This window comes from Panthera pardus, unplaced genomic scaffold (genome assembly GCF_024362965.1).
Source record: "Panthera pardus isolate Hobbes unplaced genomic scaffold, ASM2436296v1 HiC_scaffold_16, whole genome shotgun sequence".
Lineage (NCBI taxonomy): Eukaryota > Metazoa > Chordata > Mammalia > Carnivora > Felidae > Panthera > Panthera pardus.
Genome location: NW_026526721.1, coordinates 12,835,390 through 12,857,855, shown reverse-complemented (window position 1 = coordinate 12,857,855; position 22,466 = coordinate 12,835,390). Strand labels below are relative to the sequence as shown.

The window sequence follows — 22,466 nt, the reverse complement described above, 5'->3', positions numbered from 1 at the left end:
GACCTGAGCTGGAGTCGGCTGCCCAACCGACTGAGCCACCCAGGCGCCCCAGGAGTAGAACATTTTTATTTTATTTTATTTTATTTTATTTTATTTTATTTTATTTTATTTTTAAAGTTTATTTTTGACACATAGAGAGAGCGTGAGCTAGGGAGGGGCAGAGGCAGAGGGAGACACAGAATCCGAAGCAGGCTCCAGGCTCCAAGCTGTCAGCACAGAGCCCGACATGGGGCTTGAACTCACAAACCGTGAGATCATGACCTGGGCCAAAGTCAGACACTTAACCGACTGAGCCACCCACGCACCCCTGGAGTAGAACATTTTTAAAACAAAACTTGAAAAAGTTATCCTCAGAAAGATGAGAAGGTATTGCGTGTTTGAAACAAAAAGCTGATCCTGGGAGAGGTGATATTTGTAGAATGTAGAGAATGAGTGAGAGCTTGTGGAAATTTGAAGTATGAGAACAGAACTCTTTTTATTTTTTTATTGAAGTATAGTTGACACACAATGTGCCATTAGTGTCTGGTGTACAACATAGTGATCTGGAAAGTCTGCATGTTGTACTGTGCCCACCACAAGTGTGACTGCCATTTGTCCCCAGAGAGCACTATTACAATACCATTGACTGTATTCCTATACTGTAGCTTTTATCCCCACGATTTCTTCATTCCACAATTGTAAGCCCGTATTTCCCTCCCCCCCTTCACCTATTTTGCCCACCCCTCCATTTTCCTCCTCCCTGGCAACCATAAGTTCGTTGAGAACAGAAATTAAAAAAAAAAAATCAATGGAAAAGGAAAAAAAAATAATTGAAGGATTAGAAGATAATGTGGAAACGATCACCCAGAAAGACAAAAAAAAAAAAAAAATGTAAAATTGGAAAGAGAAGCTAAGACAATTACAGTCTGTGAGTCAAAGGGTGCGAACGTTGCATAATAGGAGTTCTAGAAAGAAAAAATTGTATAGAGGGAAAGATTTTCTTAAAGAACGAATACAGGAGAAATTTCCAAAACTGAAAGCATGTGTCTCCAGATTGAAAGGGCTAACTTGAGTTTCCTGCATGAAGAATGAAAATGAGACCCACATCAAGGCAAACGATTGCATGATTTTAGAAGAACTGTCACAGGAAAGTATCCTAAAATTCCAGGGAGGAAAAAAAAAAAAAAGTAGGAAACATATAGAGGGCTTGGAATCAGAATGGTATCAGAATGATGAAAAGTAATAATGGAATCTGGAAAATAAGGGAAAAATGCTTTTCAAACTAGGAGCGAAAATTATTCGTAAGCTAAAGTTTTATACTCAGCTGTGTTAGAATTTTCCAGAAAAACAGAACCAATAGGTTATATAAATACAGATTATCTACTGCTATAGATGCAGATACAGATTAGAAGAGATTTTTTATAGGCATTGCCTCACATGGTAACGGAGGCCTAGAAGTCCCATAGTCTACTGTCTGCAGGCTGAACAACCAGGAAAGCCAGTGATACAGTTCAGCTTCAGGCAGAAGGACAGAGAACCGAGGTACCACTGGTGTAAGTCCAGAGTTCAAAGGCCTGAGCCAGGAGTTCTGACATCCAAGGGCAGGAGAAGATAGATCTCCCAGCTCAAGAAGAGAGAGTGGGGAGTCACCCTTCTCTCATTTTTGTTCTATTTGGGCCTGTTCACACCAGTAAGTATGGATCTTCTTTACACAGTCTACTGAATCAAATGTTTATCTCTTCCAGAAACACCCTCACTGGCACCCAGAAATACTGTTTTACTAGCCATATGGCATCCTTTAGCCCAGTTAAATTAATGCATAAACTTAACCATCACACCAAATTCCCTGGGGCACCTGGATGGCTCAGTTGGTTGAGCGCGAACTCAATTTTGGGTCAGGCCATGATCCTGGGGTTGTGGGGTTGAGCCCCAAGTTGGGATCCATGCTGGGTGTGAAACCTGCTTAGGATTCTCTTTCTCTCCCTCTGCCCATCTCCCCCACTCGTACTCTCTCTCTCTCTAAAAACAAAACAAAAGCAAAAAAAAAAAAAAAACAACAGAAAAACTTTAAGTATCACACCAGCTAATCTAGCAATCAAGTGTGGAGGTAGAATGAAGTTATTTTTTAGCTATTTATAAACTCCATTTACTAAAACACTCCACCAAAACAAGGAAGTAAAATTAAAAAAAAATGATATGAAGTTAAAGAAATAAAGGATTCAACATGGGGAAGAGTTAAAAGAACCCCCAGAATGGTCCTGAAAGGAAATCCTATGATGAGTATAAAAAGAAATGACAGAATTGTCGTCTGGGGTCTTTCTGGAGGCAGGTCTTGAAACTGTCTAGAAGAGATGTACCTAGGATAAAAACGGAACCTGATATGCAGGGATTCAAGAAATCTCAGCTCTGGTAGAGGCAACATTACCAATTAATGGTAAGGACATGAAAACGTAAGCAAAATTTTTAAATGAGGTAATTATTAATGGTAGGTATGAAAAAGAAAAAGTAATCCTGGTGAGTTCTATGGCACACCTGTGATTGATATTTACATGGCCAAAATAATACAAATCCGGGATGCTGATTTGACCAGACATCATTATAGAAACAAATCAGCTGGCTGGGGCACAGAGAAAGTAAGAGTATTGGGCTATAAACACCAAAAGTATGCAATACGATAGCAGGGTATACCAACATCCAGTGCAGAGAAAGCAAGAAATTGCAATACACACGTGTTATTTAGAAACCCAAAGGAAGACACCAGAAGAACACCTCAAAAGATTGGGAAGTATTCGCCTCAAGGGAGAAGAACTTTCAAGGGGGTAGGGGGCAAGGGACTGCTGTTTTCAAGCAGCTTTTCTTTTAAGTTTATTTTGAGAGAAAGGGAGAGAGCGTGACAGGGGAGGAACAGAGCGAGAGAGAGAATCCCAAGCAGGCTCCGCACTATCAGCACAAAGCCAGATGCAGAGCTGGAACTCACAAACCGTGAGACCACGACCTGAGCCGAAACCAAGAGTCAGACGCTTCATGGACTGAGCCACTCAGGCGCCCCTCAAGAGGCTTTTTAGCACTGTTTTGCCTTTTTAATCTAGGGCCACAGACTTCTCGAATAAAAATCTAGATGAATGGTTCTTAAAACCCCTCCATGACTGCAATCTGGCCTCAACAAAGTGAGTTACAGTCAGTGCCACGGGATGGTCCTCCTTCCGCTAAGTGCTTCACGGACTGGAAAAGCTACTGCTGTCAAGTCTCATTCCTGAAAGATGGGACCTCTCTTTCAACCCGGAGGAAACGGAGCCACTAAATACAAGTCAAATCCGGTTACAGTCAGAATCCGAGTGAAGCGTGGCCAAGATATTTGTAAGCCGCAGGTAATGGCCTAGTTCCCCCAGCATGATTTGTTGTAGCGGCATTTCGGAGCACTAAAACAGTTAATGCTGTTTTTCCACACCGGGCTCTCTCAACCTCCCCCTGCCCTGACCCAGGCTCTTGTCATCCTCTCCTGTATTTGTTGGCCGTTGGGGTTTTTAAAGAGTTGGGTTCCTGGACTGTCTTGATGAGGACCAAGACCACAGCTGACTGATTTTTTATTTTTATTTTATTTTTTTTGTCCCCTGTGTCTAACGCGGTGTATACCAATATAGGGAAGGCACGCAGGCAGGGTTTGAATCGGTGAAGAAAGGGGGAGGAATGGATGAATGTAAAAGGAAATAATCCAAGCAGCCGCCGGGATTAATGCTGCATAATGAAAAGGACCAAAAAAAGAGGTCCATTTTATTTATTTATTTTTAATTTTTTTTTTTTAACGTTTAATTTATTTTTGAGACAGGGAGAGACAGAGCATGAACAGGGGAGGGTCAGAGAAAGAGGGAGACACAGAACCTGAAGCAGGCTCCAGGCTCTGAGCTGTCGGCACAGAGCCCGACGCGGGGCTCGAACTCACGGAACGCAAGATCATGACCTGAGCCGAAGTCGGACGCTTAACCGACTGAGCCACCCAGGCGCCCCAAGAGGTCCATTTTAATAAATAGTGGCGAATATGGCAAGGACCGTCGCGTATATAGTGTCGTGGTGTGCCAGGCACTGGTCTGGGAGCTCAATGAATCCTCATGATGACCCATGAGGCAGGTTAACACTGCTCCCAAGTACAGAGAAGGAAGTAATGGGCCTCAAATCACACAGGAAACGAGTGATAGATGAGCCAGGTTTAGGACCCAGGCCACCTGGCTCCAGGGTCTGTGAGGTTTGCCCAAGGGCTGTAGCCCCAGGGAGCTGATCTGGCTGTGTGTCCTCCGCTGGGTTGGGCTTGTTAAGAAAACGCCAGAGCAGAAGGTGTCTTTAGTATTAAATGGGGGCTTGTAGGATGAAAACTCTCGGGAGCCTTGGGGGCCTCGCCCCAGGGCCCCCAGCTGTCCAGGGGGAGGGCTACCTGTGCCTCCCAGATGTTGAGCCTGACAGGGAAAGAGCCAGCTGATGGGAGACAGTGACCAGGCACAAGTGGGCGTGGGCCAGAGGGAGGAGCTGTGAGGTGCTCCTGGGTGAAAACACTCTAACTGTCCGATGTCCTGATGCTCCCTGGACATCAGGGGAGGGCAGCAAGAGGACTGAGCAAGTGAAGGTAAGAGCTGGTCCGTGAAAGTTTCTGCAGAAAACAAAGGATCCAAGGAAGCTCTGGTGAGGGAAATAGCAGGACCAAGGAGGTGCCGTTCATAAGTCAACAGACTATCTTGGGTCCTTCCATGACATCAGGGCACTATGGCATCCCTCACCCTGGGATACACTGATTACAGAATGGCTGCAATCTTTCACCTCTGCCTGTGTCCAGTCCTCCCGATGTCGCTTTGCAGCCCTGACCCGCCTCTCTGATCCGCAGTGGACCCCAGAGGGATGAATGAGCCCAGCAGAGTCCGGAGACTGGTCCAGCCTACCTGTGGATAAAACAAGGCTTGCTTTACCCTCTTGAGATTTGAAGCGGTTTGTTATGTACTAACTGTTACAGGAATGACTGGGACACCAGGAAGGGAAGAGTCGTGGGATAGCTCAGAGCTCCCTCTTTCCCCCCTCAGATGCACCAGCTAGCCAGCAGAAGCTATCAACTAAATAAGAAAATAGCTACTGTTAAATGAGCACTTACTATGTGGAAGGCAACCTTGTGAGGTAGGGGTAAGGGCTGGCACTTACTTCTAGGAGCCTACCCAATACATACTCTTTTCTTTTGTTACTAACTTTATTTGGGTTCTGGACCCAGCTTTAAAAGTGACATTTCTTAACCTCCCTTGCAGTTAGGGGGTGGTCATGTGACACTGTCCTGGTCAATGAGATGGGAGTGGGTAGAGCTCTGGGAAAGCTCTTTCGGAGACAAGTTGACCCAGCTGGTGCCTGCCTTTTGCTATTTTCTCTACTTATTCCTGCTTCCTGGAAAGGCATTGGAAGGACTGGAGTTGTTGCAGCCATCTTCCTACCCCAAGGGAAAAGCCAAGAGAATTGCAGACACCTAGACCCTGACATCATGTAGTCTCTGAGCTAACACTGCCAACCACCTACCCCTGGAGAAAATAATAACCCCTGGATCATTCACACCATACTTATTGGGGGGTTTTTATTACATGAATCCAGTCTATTTCCAATGAACACGCATGTTATTTTCCCATTTTACCGGTCAGGAAACCAACCAAGGTTCAGAGAGATCAGAATTTGGTCAGGGTCACTAGTGTGGAGATTGTTATGTTAATTCCCCAATGCATTCTACCTCCCAGGATTCACATCCTTGTATAATCCTCACCCCCCACCCCATGTTAACTATGGACTTGACCATGTTACTTGCCTTGCACATCAGCACAGGTGATACAAGCAAAGGTTTGATAATCACGTGTGCATTGGAGCTTCCCTTTTTTGGAACCGTCTCTCCACTATGTGAAGACACTTTGTCTAGCCTCCTTGAGGATGAGAGACCAGGTGGAAAAAAGACCACATGGAGAGAGACGCCCAGCAGTCCCAATTATTCCAGACATTCCTGTTGAGCCCCCGGGGCATGGTAGTGAGTATATCTGAGATCAGCCAGCCCTCACTGCAGCCACATGAATGACTGCTCACAAAGACCAGCTGAAGAGCCTCCCCGCTGAGCCCAATCCCAACTGTGGAATTCTGAACAAATACATGGTTGTTATTTTAAGCTACTAAGAATTGGGGTGGTTTGTTACATAGCAGTATATAACTGCTACAGCTAGCCAGTAAATGGCAAACGCAGAATTTGAATTTAGATCTCTTTGACCCCAAAGACCAAGTTTTTAATCACTACATGCCACCATGGTATTCTTGTTTTCCTTAAACACATGCTTCTTCTGGGCTTGGAAAAAGACTTGCATTGCTCAGATTGTGTGAATTCCCTTTGCCACCCTGGTGCTTTTCGTTTCGACCCTGGGCTCTGGACTCCTTTTGACAGAGTCCTCGTCAAAAACAAAAACAGTTTAATGCTGACTGAAACGGCAGACCCAGCCTTGCTCTGATCTCCATGTCCGTGGGCTCCAAAGTCTTTAACACGTGTGCAGAATTCAATCACGCTGGAATGGCAGAGATGGAACAATTCAGAGAACATTCCACTCACCCTAATAATGAAATGTGGCTGTCCCTCTCTGCTCCCTCTCTGCTCCCGGCCCCAGCTGCAATTTAACGGAGAGCATTTTCCATTCAGGGCGTGCCCTTCACCATGGATGCTCCAAAATGCTCGGCAGTCCTGAATTAACCCTTCCAGTACCAAAACCTGCATCTCATCCCCATCTCTGGCTCCCAACACTCCCTCGAGAAGACCTCAAGATACGTACGTGTACCTTTTGCATTCTGGGATGCCAGTCAGGTTGAGTTAGAGACAACCGACCACAGGACAGGTGAGGGATTTACTAGAAGCAGTTGGTACCAGCCTCACCTGGGGCCCCTCTGTTCATCCCACGGCCCCTCATCTTCAGTTGGTTGGACCAGCTTCCTTACGTGACATCCTCAGGGCTGTGTTCTCGTTTGGAAAGTCACTTTCACCACATCTATTAGAGAAAATCACAAGGCCAGCCCAATTTGAAGGGATGGGCAAATAGACTGCAGTTCTTGAGCTACAAAGAGCCTGTGGCCATATTTAGTCTGCCACGCTATATTTGGGGTTAATTTTCTTGCCTAATATTATTTGTGCTGAAGAGTAGGACTGGTTTCCGTGAGAGGAATGCTTAGTCATCCATTCATCTTCAGCCTGAAGAGAGTAACTGGTCCTGACAGGAGATGCTGGGGTCAGTGCCGACACACAGGACAGTGCAAAATCATAGGGCAGGGCAGCTAAGAGAAAGACCAGGGTGGAAGGCCTGCCGTGGAAAGGCACCTGGCTGAGAATGTGTTCGTAGAAAGAACGAGAAAGAAGCTGAGGATGCTGGGGAGGCTGGGAGGAGGGGTGGGTTGGGCACATACCTACCATGTGCCAGGTGCCTGACACAAGTCATCTCATTCGGTCCCCATAGCAGCCCATTGTGATCCTAACAGCAAACGCTCCCATCATGCTTACTCCGTGCCAGGCACCATTTGGCTTTGCACATAGTCACTCAGTTAATAATAGCAACGACCCCGAGATAGATACCAGTGTTTATCCCATATTATAAAAGATCGTTAAGGCCCAGAGAGGTTACGTAGCTAGTGCAAGGTCACACAGCTAGTAGGCGATGGAGTTTGGTTCAACCATGCATGGATGAGTAAACTGAGGCTCAGAGATATTAAATCACTTGCCGAAGGACACAGAGCTGCACTAAGATTCATGCCTAAGTCTGATCCCCGAGTCTGGGCTCTTTCCTTGAATACCCTGGGCTTTCCTAGGGAAGCATACGCTTCAAGAGAAAGATTATTCCAGACTCTTCCAGAAAGAAGAGACTGGAGGACCAGGGCACTCAGACCTTAATAGTACAACAGAACGGACACGAAATTAACAGTGGCCATTTGTTTAAAAACAGCTAAGAACAGAAATGGTGAGTTCTGGACCCCTAATAATACAAGGGAAGTAGAAAGAGGTGGTATGTGCCTGGTGCTTGCATCGCTTTCCTTTTCTTTCTGTTTTGGCATTTCGTTGCTTGTCAGTAAAGAGAATTAACTGCTTCCTGTCTCTAACAGATGTGGGCATCTTCGGGGGGGGGGGGTGGGCTGTGCGCAAACACAGGCAAGCGTTTCACTGGGAGACCCTTCGCAGGGGATTCTCCTGTGTCCCCGAAATTCACAGCCGGCCAGTCTGGTGGGATAGCAGCAAAGACACCCCCTGATGGCTCAGAACAGAGCGAAGGGCCGGAAACCCCAACTTCGGGCGCCCTAAGCCACTGGCGGAGAGGGGGCTTCCCCGGGATCCCCAGCCTGCTCTGTGTTCCCCGAGGCAGCATTTGCATCTTCCTGCTGGGAAGGCAGCCCGAACAGGAATCAGACCCAACCCATGCCTGACTAGGGAGAGCAGAGAAACTGGCACAGGTCGGTCCGGGTCTGTGCTGGGAGAAACGCCTCCTTGGGTTTTGTCAGTCTGTGTGCTATGTTCCAGAAAATTCCACGGGAGCCCGAGGGACGAAGCCATTCTGGATGGAGCTGAGAAACCCAAGGTGGCTACACGGAGGCGGGATCTCGAAGGCCCGGGGGGAGGGGGAGGTGTGTGCGGGGCCAGCCCCTCTGAGAAGGAAGCTGGAGCTCCCTGCTCTTGGGGTGACCCTGTTCTGAAGACAGAGCGCTTCAGCTGCTGACTTTTCCAGGAAATGACTCGTGTGTGTGTGTGTGTGTGTGTGTGTGTGTGTGTATGCACGTGTGAGCTTGGAGGTCCGGTGAGGATCGCAGCAGCGGCCACGAAAGATCAGAATGGCACTAGTGAGTGGCTGAAAAAGCTCCCGTGAGGAAAAGGACCCCTTCAGCACAGCAGCAGGTGCTGGTGTTGAGGGTTGACGTTTCCGTTAGCGTGTCCCCTAGGGCGTCCCTTCACGTCCCCTGGTACCCACGGGGCCCCCGTGGGTGGTGGAGGGAAGTCCTCCCCTGTCTCCTCTTCAGTTAGGTGAGCCAGCCTCCCCGCCTCCCCGGGGTTCCCTGGGGCAGGCCTCTTCAGTTTGCCCCATCCCTGTCTGCAAAACCATTCCTCTCGTAGAAGAATGGAATTCTTACATAAAAGCAGGAAGACTGTCTCCTCTCTCCCTCCTAGTCCTCCTCCTCCCCTCCTCTGCTTCCCCCACCTTCTCAACCCTTTCTCACCGCCACCCTCCCCCCCTCTGGCCTCACCAGCACCTGGTTTGGGCTCTTGACTACGTGTCACTCTGAGCCCTTCTACATTTCAGGCCACGGAGCATCATCACCAGGACCTCCTGCCTCTTGTTTTGGGCTATGGTCAGATGGACCCACTTTTGTTCCTTTGGGCCTCGAGCCCTGCCCCTCAAGAACACCCTCAGACCTCTAAGGCAGCCTGGAGCTTTGGCACCTTGGGGGTTCACACTGGGACCCTGGCAGATTGCAACTAACCTCCGCCAGGGTCACCCCCAGGGGATTGAGTGGCTTTGAGCCCAAACTTGGAGTGTCCCAGAGGAGAGGTGTCCCAGCAGATACAAAATTCGATTCGGTCTAACTTTCCAGAATCTCCCCAAACCCCCAAAGTCTCCCCAAAATTGTAATACAGATGAGGTCAGCCCCCTTCACTTGCAGGGGAGAGGGAGGGAGGGAAGCACATGCATGCAATGGATAAACCGACCCTGCTTGAACTTGAACTTGAACTTGGTTATCATGAACCAGTTTGCTGCTGGGATTGTGATTTTGGAGGAGCTGTGACCCACTTCATTAAAAGCAAACACACGGCTATGTACACCCAGCTCATTGTCTCCTACACAACCCCAATGCACACCGGGGGCTTCCAGAAATGTTTGTTGATGGAGGGAAGGACCTTGCCCTCTCACAAGGCTGCCACCACACCGACACCCCCAGGAAAGGCGTCCGGGAGCTCCCTGTGGCAGGGAACTCATCCGACGGTCATCTTTTAGTTTGTTTTCTCTGAAGTCCTCACAGTGGGTACTGACTGTTCATATGTTACTGCAAAAAAAAGTTGCAAAACCTCCCTCCCAGAAAATCAAACGCTGCTTTACATGTTGTTGGAGCAGCATGATTTAAAGCTCCTCCGAAAAGCGCCAGGCAGAGTGATTCATTCTCTTTGCAGCGGTAAGCCTGACATATGCTGTGCACGTGTGCCCAGTGTAGACCGAGCAGCCAGGCTGGATTCGGAGAGTGGGCCCACTCAGAAGAAAACTCTTTATTTTTACCCTCTGCCAAAAATGGAACCTCACCCCAATTCTCCCTCCTAAATAGCACAGCCAGCAGCGCAGGCCTGCCATTTCAGAAAGGCTGCCTAGAAGCTCCAAAATGCTCAGTTGAAGTTAGACCCCAAAAGGACAACGGGATTTATAGAAATTGAATCAAACTCCTTACCTAAAAATAAAAGGACCAGGTTTCTAAAAATACAGTAGTATTTATTCCCGGCCAGGCGCCTATGTTTGCATCCTTTTAGTTTTCTTAGGAAGCTGTTCCTTCCAAAATGCGTTCTGGTGCCCTAGCCACGAAAGGACGTTTCCCAGGGCGGCAGAAGACTGTGGATGGTTCTGGAGGCTCCAGTTACACTGAAACCCTGGAGGAGGACACCTCGTGGAAGTACAAAAGACACAGGTGTGTGGCGACTGAGAGGTCTGGGTGGATTTTTGTTGTTATTTTTAAAGGCAGCCAGAGAGTTGAGGGCAGTGCGAAGTCGCCCTGGGAGGAAGATTCAGTCCTTGCAAGGCACTGACTTGGCAGATAATAATGATGTTTTGTATTAATACTGTTACCCCCAAGATGCATGAGAAATGACAGGAAAACATCCCTATTGCTCCCTGGAGGAAAGGGAACTTGATTTACAAAGGAGGCTGATAGTGATGAAGCTATTTGCCCAATATTGTGCAGCAAATGTGGGTCCTTTGTTCTGGCTCCTTTCCACTGACTTGTCAGGCGAGCATCTCAACAGTTCAGTAAGAGCTAGCTCTCACCCAAGCCTTCTGCCTGGGGGGTGGTCTTTGTGGGCAGGGAAAGCAAGAATGGGTAAGGGGACAATAATAGTGTCTGTCTTGGCTCCGGTGGGAAGAATTATAAGGATGTTTCTCTCCCACGATCGCTGAGTCTATTCTGTCTCCTAGTTTGCCAAGATCCTGACACTGAACTGCCCAAGACCCGTTGGGCCAAATCTAGGCTTATGTCCCTCTGATGGGTTGAAATGATCCCACTCCGCCCCCAAGGATGTGTCCGTATCCTAATCCCTGGAACCTGTCAATGTGACCTTACTGGGACACAGGGTCTTTGCAGATGTGCTTACGCTCAGGATTTTGAAAAGAGGAGATTATCTGGGTGGCTCCACAGTGCCATCACAAGCGTCCCTGGAGGATGCTTGGACAAAGAGGGGGAGAAGGTGGTGTAAAGGTGGATGCAGAGATTGGAGTGACGTGGCCACCAGCCAAGGGACGCCTGCAGCCACCGAAGCTAGGAAGAGCTTCTCCCCCAGAGCCCACACAGGGCCTGTGGCTCGGCTGACCTCTGGATTTCAGACTCCTGGCCTCCAGAACTGTGAGAAGAGAGATTTCTGTTGTGGTAAGCGGCCACGTTTATGACAATTTGTTACAGAAGCCATAGAAAACCAGCAGTGTTCCATCCGGGCTAAACGGAGGCCCCCAAACTCTGAAATCGTGGAGGCTGTTTTTCCTGTGTCATCATTATTTCTTTTTCTTTTTTTTTTTTTAATATATGAAATTTATTGTCAAATTGGTTCCCATACAACACCCAGTGCTCATCCCAAAAGGTGCCCTCCTCAATACCCATCACCCACCCTCCCCTCCCTCCCACCCCCCATCAACCCTCAGTTTGTTCTCAGTTTTTAAGAGTCTCTTATGCTTTGGCTCTCTCCCACTCTAACCTCTTTTTTTTTTTTTTCCTTCCCCTCCCCCATGGGTTTCTGTTAAGTTTCTCAGTATCCACATAAGAGTGAAACCAATGGAATACTACGTGGCAATGAGAAAGAATGAAATATGGCCTTTTGTAGCAACGTGGATGGAACTGGAGAGTGTGATGCTAAGTGAAATAAGCCATACAGAGAATGTCATCATTATTTTAATGGATATTTCTTGAGTGCTATAGATGCTGAGATACGACGGTGAGCGAAAGGATAGGAACCCCGTCCTCAGGCAGCTTACGGTGGGAGAGATGGTCAGTAAGCAAACAACGCCGCTGTCATTACGGTCTGCAGAGCCCAGGGCACGGTGACAGGTGATGATGTGGTCACAGCCTAGTGTGGACACTGAGGGAGTGAGGGTTAGACGGCCTCGGACTCCAACAGGGGAGGTCACATGGAAAAATCTGCAGGAAGACCCAGAAAGAGGAAGGTGCAGCATGTGTTCAAGCATTCCCAAAGGGCAGAAGGGAAGGAGGGTTCTGGGTGGGGGTGGAAGGCAGCCCATGCCAACCCCAGAGTCCAAGAGGAAGAACTTGCATCTTAGGGCATGTGGGTGGCTCGGTCAGTTGACTGACTGACTCTTGACTTCGGCTCAGGTCCTATCCCAGGGTTGTGGGATCAAGCCGTGTGTTGGGCTCCGTGCTGAGTGTGGAGCCTGCTTGAGATTTTTCTCTCTCTCTCTCTGAGCCCCTCCCCCACTTGTTCTCTCTCTCCCCCCCTCTCTCTCTGTCAAAGAAAGAAAGAAAGAAAGAAGACTGGCATCTCTATCCTAAAGGCATGCGGACTACGAGTTTCATGCAGGGGGGTGGCCCAATCAGACTAAAGTTTCCCGGGGATCCGTGAAAAAGAGGGGCGGAAGCCAGTGGTCCTCGGCCAGGGAGGAGTCTCTGGAGTAGCCTAAGCAAGAAATCGTGGTGGTTTGGACTGGGATGTAGCAGCTGAGACTGGAGAAGTGGGTGGATTCTAAAGAAAGGCAGGCGGTCTGGCTTGGTGACGGAGAGGAGGTGGGTGGTGAGGGAGGGGGCGGTGTAAAGGATAGGGCCTGGGCTTCTTGTTTTTACCATGGGCAGAATGATGACGCCAGAGCCACTGGAAACTCTGGAGAAGGAGCCGGGTTCAGGGAAAGAAGATAATTCGTGTTTTCCTTTAAAATTATCTGACTTCGGGGCACCTGGGTGGCTCATTCGGTTAAGCGTCTGACTTCGGCCGCAGGTCATGATCTCACGGTTCGTAGGTTTGAGCCCCGCATCAGGCTCCGCGCTGACAGCACGGAGCCTGCTTGGGATTCTCTGTCTCCTCTCTCTGCCCCTCCCCGCTTGCTCGCACTCCCTCAAAATAAATAAATAAATGAACAGACTTAAAAATAAAATAAAATAAAAAAGATCTGACTTCTCCATTGTCCCTGGGACAATCCACATTATGCCTGTTACCTCAGAGTCTTGTCCAGAAATGCTATTCCCCAGAAATGTCCTGGTTTGAACCCATAGACTGTATGGTCACCCTGGGCTAAGATTTGTGCGATTTGAAAGGCCCTTGGGACACCCAAGAGGAGACCGTGAGAATGTGAAGCGAGAGAGAAAAGGGCTGAGGAGTGAGCCTTGCTGAACTTTAATGCCCAGGATGGCAACAAGAGCCAGGCTGGAAAGCCAGACAGAGGAGAGAGGCCAGGACACTTTGCATTGGACGTAGCCAGGGATGTTAGAGGAGACGCATGCCCCTCTCCCCGGGTGTTCCCAGAGAGACACCCTGTAGAGCAGAGGCCGGCAATGTTTGACTTTCCGGGCCACGCGGTTTCTGCCAAGACTCCTCAACTCCGCTGCTGGAACAGGACAGCAGCCTTGGACAATTCATAAACGATTGTGTGTGCTTGCCAGTAAAACTCACCGACAAAAATGGGCTGAGAGCCAGATTTTGCCCCCAGGGAGGAGTTTGCAGACCCTTCCTTTAGAGGAACACTCTGGGAGCCTGTTCTCCTTATTCCTTTCCTTCCCCCACCCCCGGGGAGGTGTTGGGACTGATGGGTATTTCCCTGGAGAATTGGGGCCATCCCTTCTTTGGGGTAGCTCTGCTTGACTGCGGGGGCGGGGGGTGGGCTCCATGGAGAGGACAGGACATCCAGGGGACAGGATGGGGCAGGACATCCAGGGGACACCTAAAGCTATTCTTGCCACCAGTGACAGAGCCACGGTTGCAGCCTGATTCCAGGGTGAGGTCTCATCAGGCCCACTTGACTAAGAGGAATAACCACGGTCTCCAAATCTAGTTTTATCAGAAATGAAAGTGATACTGTGACTATATCTGCTCGATACCTGTCTCTTATCTCAATTATTCCAAACTTAGGAGACTGCTTCCCTGGCCAACTCCAAGAGTAGGAGTCTATTTCTCAACTCAGCCGGCCTCTGTGTTGGATCTCTTTGTCTCGCAGATTTGCAACTCTTTCCGGCAACCTCAGAAACGGTGTGGCCACGGTGGAGTCTCGTTCCATCTGTGTTCTCTTCAACTAATGAAAAACTATGGAGGTCTCGTTAGTAAGTAACGCATGTAATGCCTGTTGATGTCAACGGTGGTTGGCGGGTAGAGTTTGTGTGGGAGCACGGCCTTTATGCCTTCGGGGGCTCCCACAGGGCACCTATGTTCTTGTTTCTGCCTCACTTTCAGATACCTGCCTTCCCTCAACACCAACATTAGGTTTGTCCCAATTAACAAGGTACTATGCACTCTTTACTAACTACTATGATTATTAGAAAATACGAACAAGCAAAGAAAGAGGCAATGAGAACCCCCTTTAGCCCCAGCTCAGAGATAGCAATTATTAACAGTTTGATATGTATCTTCCCAGATGCCAAAATGAGATCATAATGTCCATGTTGTTTTGTAACCCGCTTTTGGCATTAAAATACAATAAATAACTCTCCGTGTCCCAAAGCAGGAATGTATACCATGATTTTTCGTCGTGACATGATTCATCCACCCGATCCTCTGCTATTGGCCATTTAGGTTGTTTCCAGGTTTGTTCAGTGAGAATAATGCAACAGTGAACACCCTTATAACCACTTGTGGGAACACATCCTTAATTATTTACTTAAGCTAAATTCCAAGAAGGCGATCATGACTATACAGTCATTTTTTCAGAAAAATCACACATTCCACATCTTTCTCAGGGGACCTCGACTTGAAGTAAATTCACCCATAGGGGAAGAGCAGGTTCATGTCTGTGTTTAGATGTTTGCTTCTGGCAATCCCCCCAGACAGCCCCTGTGGGCCAGGAGGTCAGAGCCCAAAGAATCCCCCAACCCAGAAAGTCACATCAGTGTGGAACGTCTGCCCCTGGGGGGATGGGCTTTGTCGATCAATACTCCATGGAGACACCAACCAAATGGGAAGATGGGGAGACAAGATGAATCCCAGCCATTTGGAAGAAAAAGGACTGAGAACACCCTACATTCCTGGGGATGGGCTCTCCTGCCTTGGGAGGAGTAGGTGACTCCTACTAAAGTTTCCTCCTCTTATCTTCTATAGTTTACATTCTGTGTTATTAAGGCTCAGCAAGTTTCTCACAAGGGCTGGGAAAGACTTCTTGGAGGGCCCCCTCAAGCGTCCAGAAAACAATAGGAACAAAAGACAGAGGAAAGGGGCAGAAGCCTAGCTCTAGGATTTAAAGGGAAGGAGTTGGCCCAATTCAGAAGGTCAGGAAAGAGCTGGACTAGGGTCAAGTCACCTGCCTCTTGCTTTGGTCTCCCCTATTCTCTCAGGCCCAATGAGGGGCGGCAGGCAGGCTTCAGTACCCACAGCAGAGTAGAGGGCTTCCCCGAAAAGGGGTCCGCTCTCCGAATGGCCCCCTAAGCCCCTGAGGTGCGTTCGCACTGGTCCTCCAGCCCACCATGCATCTGAATTACAGTGTGCAGACTTAAGACACAAAGGCTGAGGCCCCAGAGGTTCTGGAGAGGTTCAGGGTGGAGCCCCAGCCTTGGTCAGATTTTCAAAATGTGAAGAACCACTGAGTGATCCCTTTAGACCCACATCACTGGCTACACATGTTTTAAGAGCAGAATATACGGGAAGTCTCTGTGCTTTGGAATTGGCCGATCAAGAATTTGGAGAACGGCAGTCATCGTGGACGATGATGCACACCACTGTGAGGGGGCCAGCACGCGGTGAGTGCTTGATGGATGGCAGCCCGATGTGCTGAAGAGCAGTTACTTTCGCGGCTGCGAGAGGGAAATATAAAAAGCAACGGGAGAAGGGGCAGGGAGAGGATTAGGAGACAGTCTCTTGCTCCTCGAGACTGACCTGAAAGTCTTGGCACCAAAGAGCAGTTGAGCTTTCTGCTTTGCCGTGAACGAAAAGCGAGAGGCCAGTCTTAAATTTCAGCTCTGGGGTCCAGAATGCCTATTTTTACCAGTGTGCTGTGCAAATCATATAAGGATTGAGTGGCCATTTAGTTTTATCTTCCCTTGCTGGCCTGCTGTTTAACCGGGGGCTGGGATCTGCTTTGTGTTAAAGATTATCTCCCCGGAGAGAGCGTAATCTGGTCTTATTATGTCTCGTAGGTGGAGGCCAACTGCTTTCCCACGGTCTCCGTCTGAATCCTGCTTTCCCCACTGCTCCATTTTGTAGCAGCAATTGGCCAAGGGAAAGCAACCTACAGACCTGAGTCCAAAAGCAACCTAAAGACCTGAGTCTAACAATAGGCATTTCCTCCTGCATGGTGGGGACGATCTCTTTGTCTAACAAGGAGGCTCTAATTCCAATCAGGACTCACAGTCAAGCTGTCACACGATGACTCTCGTAAAGTTGGGTGCGGCATGAATGAGCCCAGGGTAATTCAAGCATTCTTTCTTCTTCGGATCACGTTATACTTCAAGATTCCGGTCCCTTGACTTTTTAATCGATCTTCACTCAGCACTTCACACTTGGAACGCTTCGGCCAGAAGGTTCTTTGTCCCGCTCCTCAGAAATTAATGGCGTGTGGGGAAAGTCTTAGGTGCACTGGGGGGAGCTCCAATTAAAAGAGGCCTGGGTGGGGATCTTCTGCAAAACAATCATCCTTCGAATACGCGGAGGCTCACTTTGCCCAAATCTGTCTGCGTCGCAAGTTTGCGTTTCGTGTATTAGAGTTTCTTAAAATAGGACTCACGGTTGAACCTCACTCAGGTTCTGAGTTAAAGTCTTGAGCCGGGTCTGCAGGGAGCAGAGCGAGCGAGCTGCTGTGTAGTGATGAGGGCCACAGCCTCACGCTGGGCTCTAAATCACAGCTAAAACCCCAGAGCTAAAAGCACCATTCCTCTCTGGCACTTTCGATTTAAAAGCCATGCTATATTTTTGTTTCCAATTATAGAAGGAGAAAAATAAAAGCATCTGGAACTCATTACTGTCCCTTTATTCCACACCATAACTTTAAGAAAGCAAAATAAGTTCTCTCCAAAATGCACGGGCAGAGAGAGGAAGCGGTGCCTCCAGCAGTAAGCCCTCACACCCCAGCCCCCGATTCCCCTGTGCATCTCCTCGGCCACATTGCAAACACATGGAGTGTGGGGTTTATGACGGAACCTTGACAGCTTGTCGGCTCCTGCAGGGAGGAAGTTCCAGGGAGCGTGAGGGTCACCCAGCTTCTCAGGCTGCTGCCTTCCTCTGTCTGGCCATTCCTCACGTGCAACACTTGACCCCCCCCAGCCCAAGAATCCAAGTCCTCAGGGTCAGGCCTTCTCCCCAGACTTCTGCATGGATCGCAGATCCTGGTTCCAGAAACATAAGATTCCAGCTTACGGCTCCAGAGAGGGCAAGCCCATATTGCCTTTAGTGCCTCACACAAGATGGACACGTGGCTACCTGCGGCCTCAGGACTTGAATCAAACTCTTGGGTATCCAACACAAGGCCCTTCCTGCCCCACCCTGACACTGCCCTGGATTTGTGTCACTCACTCTCCCTGAGCATGCTGTCTTCTGCCACATGGTAGTTTATTTCTCTAAACACATCACAAACACGGAGCGTCTGGGTGGCTCAGTCGGCGAAGCGTCCGACTTCGGCTCAGGTCACCATCTCGCGGTTCGTGGGTTCGAGCCCCGCGTCGGGCTCCGGGCTGACAGCTCGGAGCCTGGAGCCTGCTTCGGATTCCGTGTCTCCCTCTCTCGTCTTTGCTCAAGCATCTCCCTCACTTTCAAAGCCCTTCTTCAATCCACTTCCATGCCTTGGAAACTCCCACCCATTCTTGATCATCGGGCGCAAACAGTGCCTTTCTTCAGAACTCGCCGAAAAGAGTCACTGCGGCCAACCGTCTGCTACGTGTGATTGTAGGCACTAGGTCTACAATAGACAGAAAGATGAGGCCCTCGCCCTTCACGAACTTAAAGGGGAGACTCCATTCTGGTTGATTCACTTTCAGCCAAAACCTAAGATGCATCTGCACTATGGGTCGTATTAGCTTCCCAGGGCTGCTATAACAAATGCTCACAAATTCAGTGGCTTAAGACAGCACAGATCCATTATCTTATGGTTCCATTGGTGGGAAATCCAACACAGGCCTTGCTGGGCAGATAGCAAGGTGTTGGTAAGGCTGCGTGACTTTCTGGAGGTCAGGGTCCGTTTCCTTGCCTCTTCCAGCTTCTAGAGGCCACATGGGCCCGAGGCCCATGGTCCCCGGCCTCCATGTGTATAGCCTGTGGTAATGGCAGCCTCTTTGTCACATCGAATCAGGCTGACCCTCTGCTGTCTCCCTCTTCTGCTTTTAAGGCTCTTCATGATTTCACTGGGCCCATCCAGACCATCCAGATTAATTTCTTTATCTTCAGGCCCACTGATTAGTTCCTTGAATTCTATCGGCCACCATAATTCCCCTGCACCTTGTAATGTAATACACGTATGCATTCAGACCAAAATGTGGATTGGACCAGGGGAGGGACATTATTCTGACTACCACAGAGGATGAGACAGTAAAGAGGATACTGTCGCTTCCCTCAAAAAGACTTTCCTGCAAAGCCTTCCTTATATAAACACGGGAAGGATTAATAGTCCCTTTTATATTCCCATTACACTTTTTGCACTTTACAAACGTCTCTTTTACAACATTTAACAGACTTAAAGCGGTGTTCCTCAGAGCGTGGGACATGTGATACTTGATATTTTGCATTTAGTCATTTTGCTTTTTAACAATTAGGCATTTATGCTCATGTGAATTTGAAAAGCATAAGTAGCATGTCCAATCTGTGATATAATCTTGTATGTATTTTTTTTAAATTTTAAGCGTTTATTTTTGAGAGACAGAGAGGGACCATGCAAACAAGGGAGGAACAGAGAGAGAGAGGGAGACACAGAATCTGAAGCAGGACCCAGACTCCGAGCTGTCAGCACAGAGCCCAATGTGGGGCTCGAACCCACGAACCATGAGATCATGACCTGAGCCAAAGTTGGACGCTTCACTGACCGAGCCACCCAGGCGCCCCTATAATCTTTCTTTTAAAATTAAATTGACTTAAGCTTTTGAAGAGTGAGACAAATAAAACATGAATTAGCAGTACATGTATAGGCCAAGGCAGAAACAAAATGTGACGGTGATACTTGAATGAGTGTAATATAGGGAAAGCTGTCCTAGAGTTAATGCTTTCCAGAGAAACCCTAAACTCTCTGAGGGCACAGAATTGCCCATCTTCTCATTATTGTGTCCCCGGATCTAGCAAAGTTCCCAGCACAAAATAAGTTCTCAATACATACTTGTAGGATCTACGAATAACCAATTAAATGACTAACCCTCACCTCTTGAGGACAGGAACTGTGCTGATTAATTTTCATATTTCTGGAACCTATCACAGCACAGGCACTCAAGGTCTACCAAATGAAGAAATAAAGTAGTCTTGAGCTGTGGGCACGAATGTATACCTTTTAGCTTATTCCCACATTATGGAAATGTGGCTAAAGGAATGATGGAACAGTCTGCTGATTTAATTATTTTACTATAATGGGATTTTGCTACAATGCGTACTCTGGAGGAGGTAATACATGAGGGCACAAATACTGAAGACTAAATGTAACTGAAACCCAGATTCTTGGTAGTGGATTAACGACTGAAAATTACACGAAGCCCAGGAAGGTGAAAGTCTGTATATGCATGCAAAGCTCTCAGCTTTTCCCTCCTGGTTCCTGAATCTTCGCAGTAACAGTGTCCTGCTTTGGTGGATGTTTCCTGAATTACATGGTTCATTAGCTTTTTCATGCACGCAGCATCACGGAATGTCCACTGTGTGCAACAGTAAGCTATATGCGAAGGACACGAAGATGAATAAGACCAAGTTACTATTTTTGACAAGCTTACCGTTCAGTAGGGGAGAGACTCACACACCTGTTATTGTGGTGCAATTGAAAAAAAACCCATCCCAGGAATGACAACAGGGCTTTGGAGCATTGAAGGTGAATTTGTAGTTTGAGTTCAACCAAATTAATTAGATGCTAAAACAAAAAAGGCAAAAGTGAATCAACTGTCTGTGAAAGAACATAACAGAAGCCAGAATTCCACAACATAAACTTTACAATATCCAGGATATAATAATTAAAAAAAAAAAAAAAAACAACAACTACCCAACATAGGAAGAACCAAGGAAATACTTATTCTCAAGAGAAGAAGCAATCAATAGAGACCAAACAGATGTTGAAATTAGCAGACTTGGATCTTAAAGCAGCTTTTGAACTATATTAATTGACTTAAAGGAAAACAAAGAACTAGAAATTATTTTTCAAAAGAGTCAAATAGAAATTCTAGGACTGGAGAATAATATCTGAAATTTAAAGTTCCCATGGGGGGCCTGGGTGGCTCAGTCGGTGAAGCGTCCAACTTCGGCTCAGGTCATGATCTCACGGTCCGTGGGTTCGAGCCCCACGTCGGGCTCTGTGCCGACAGGTCTGAGCCTGGAGCCTGCCTCGGATTCTGTGTCTCCCTCTCTCTCTGCCCCTCCCATGCTCGCAGTCTGTCTCTATCTCTCAATACTAAATAAACATTCAAAAAAATTAAATTTAATTAAAAAAAAAGTTCCCTGTGTGTGATTGAGAATAGAATGGAAAAGATAGTCAATTAACTCAAAGATAGAACCATAGAACTATGGATCCAAACTATGGATCTGTTAAATGGGGGGGGGGGGGGGAGGGCAACAGAGAAAAAACAATTGAAACAAACAGAGCCTCAGGAACCAGTTGAAAAATTATCAAAAGGTATAACATACATATAATAGGAGGCTCAGGAGAGCTGGAATAGATTGGGGTGGAGTAGAGAAAATATTTAATAAATAATGGGTAAAATGTATCCCATTTGGTAAAAGACATAAATTTACAGATTGAAAAAGCTTAGCAAACTCTAAGCAGGATAAATGTGGATAAATATGAAGACAATATGTACAAAAAAGCTTAGCAAACTCTAAGCAGGATAAATGTGGATAAATATGAAGAAAATACGTACACATTTATGGGTACTTTACAGCTAAGTGCCAAAAATAAAATAAAGAGAAAATTTTGAAAGCAGCCAGAAGAAAATGACACATTACACACAAGGGAACAAAGATTTGAGTAATGTCCAATTTCTCATAAAAAAAACTCTGGAAGACGGGGCGCCTGGGCGGCTCAGTCGATTAAGTGTCTGACTTTTGGCTTCGGCTCAGGTCGTGATCTCATGGTTCATGAGTTCAAGCTCCACGTCGGGCTGGAACTGACAGTGCAGAGCCTACCTGGGATGCTCTCTCTCTGCCCCTCCCCCACTCTCTGTGCCTCTCTCTCAAAAATAAATAAACTTTAAAAATTAAAAAAAAAAAAAAAAAAAGAAACTCCAGGAGACGAAATGGAACAATATCTTTACAATATTGAAAGGGAGAAAGACTTCCAACCCAGAGTTTCTTAACCAGTATAAATATTCTTTTAAAATGAAGGCAAAGGGGCGCCTGGGTGGCTCAGTCAGTTGAGCATCTGACTTCAGCTTAGGTCATGATCTCACAGCTTGTGGGTTCAAGCCCCGCATCGGGCTCTGTGCTGACAGCTCAGAGACTGGAGCCAGCTTCGGATTCTGTGTCTCCCTCTCTCTCTGCTCATGCTCTGTCTCTCTCTGTCTCCCCAAAAATGAATAAACATTAAAAACTTTTTTAATAAAGGCAAAACCAAGGTATTTTTGGATAATAAGAAAGGAGGATTCATTTCCAAGGAACTGCACGACCATCATTGCAAAAGAACATGTTCAGGTTGATGAGATATCAACCTTGTATCAGGTTGATACAAGATAAAATCCCAGCTCTTTAAGAAGGAATGAAGAGGATCAACAATGGTAAATGTCTATGTAAATATTACTAACTTGGTAAGCTGGGACCTACTCCCCACACCCCCTTTCCTATGAGTCCAGATTTCAGCTGAACAAAAGGGGAAATCCCATATTGCCAACAGAGGAGGAAGAAGTAGCCATTACTCTCTGAAGGCCTTTCCGTAGTCCTATGTCGTCACTGAGGAAGAAAAAAACTAGATTTG

General features: G+C 47.5%; 1 long non-coding RNA gene across 2 annotated transcripts in view; it reads left to right on the top strand.

Annotated features, from left to right (window-relative positions):
- LOC109249692 (uncharacterized) overlaps positions 1-17,345 on the top strand; it is a 33,773-nt gene extending 16,428 nt beyond the window's left edge. Inside the window, exons 5-7 of one of the 2 annotated variants that reach the window (XR_002072710.2) lie at positions 14,318-14,505; positions 16,027-16,131; positions 16,528-17,345. This is a non-coding gene — a long non-coding RNA (uncharacterized LOC109249692). Of the gene's footprint in view, positions 1-14,317; positions 14,506-16,021; positions 16,132-16,527 lie in introns of both variants that reach the window. The other variant, XR_002072709.2, reaches the window with a different exon arrangement.
- The last annotated feature ends 5,121 nt before the right edge of the window (positions 17,346-22,466 follow it).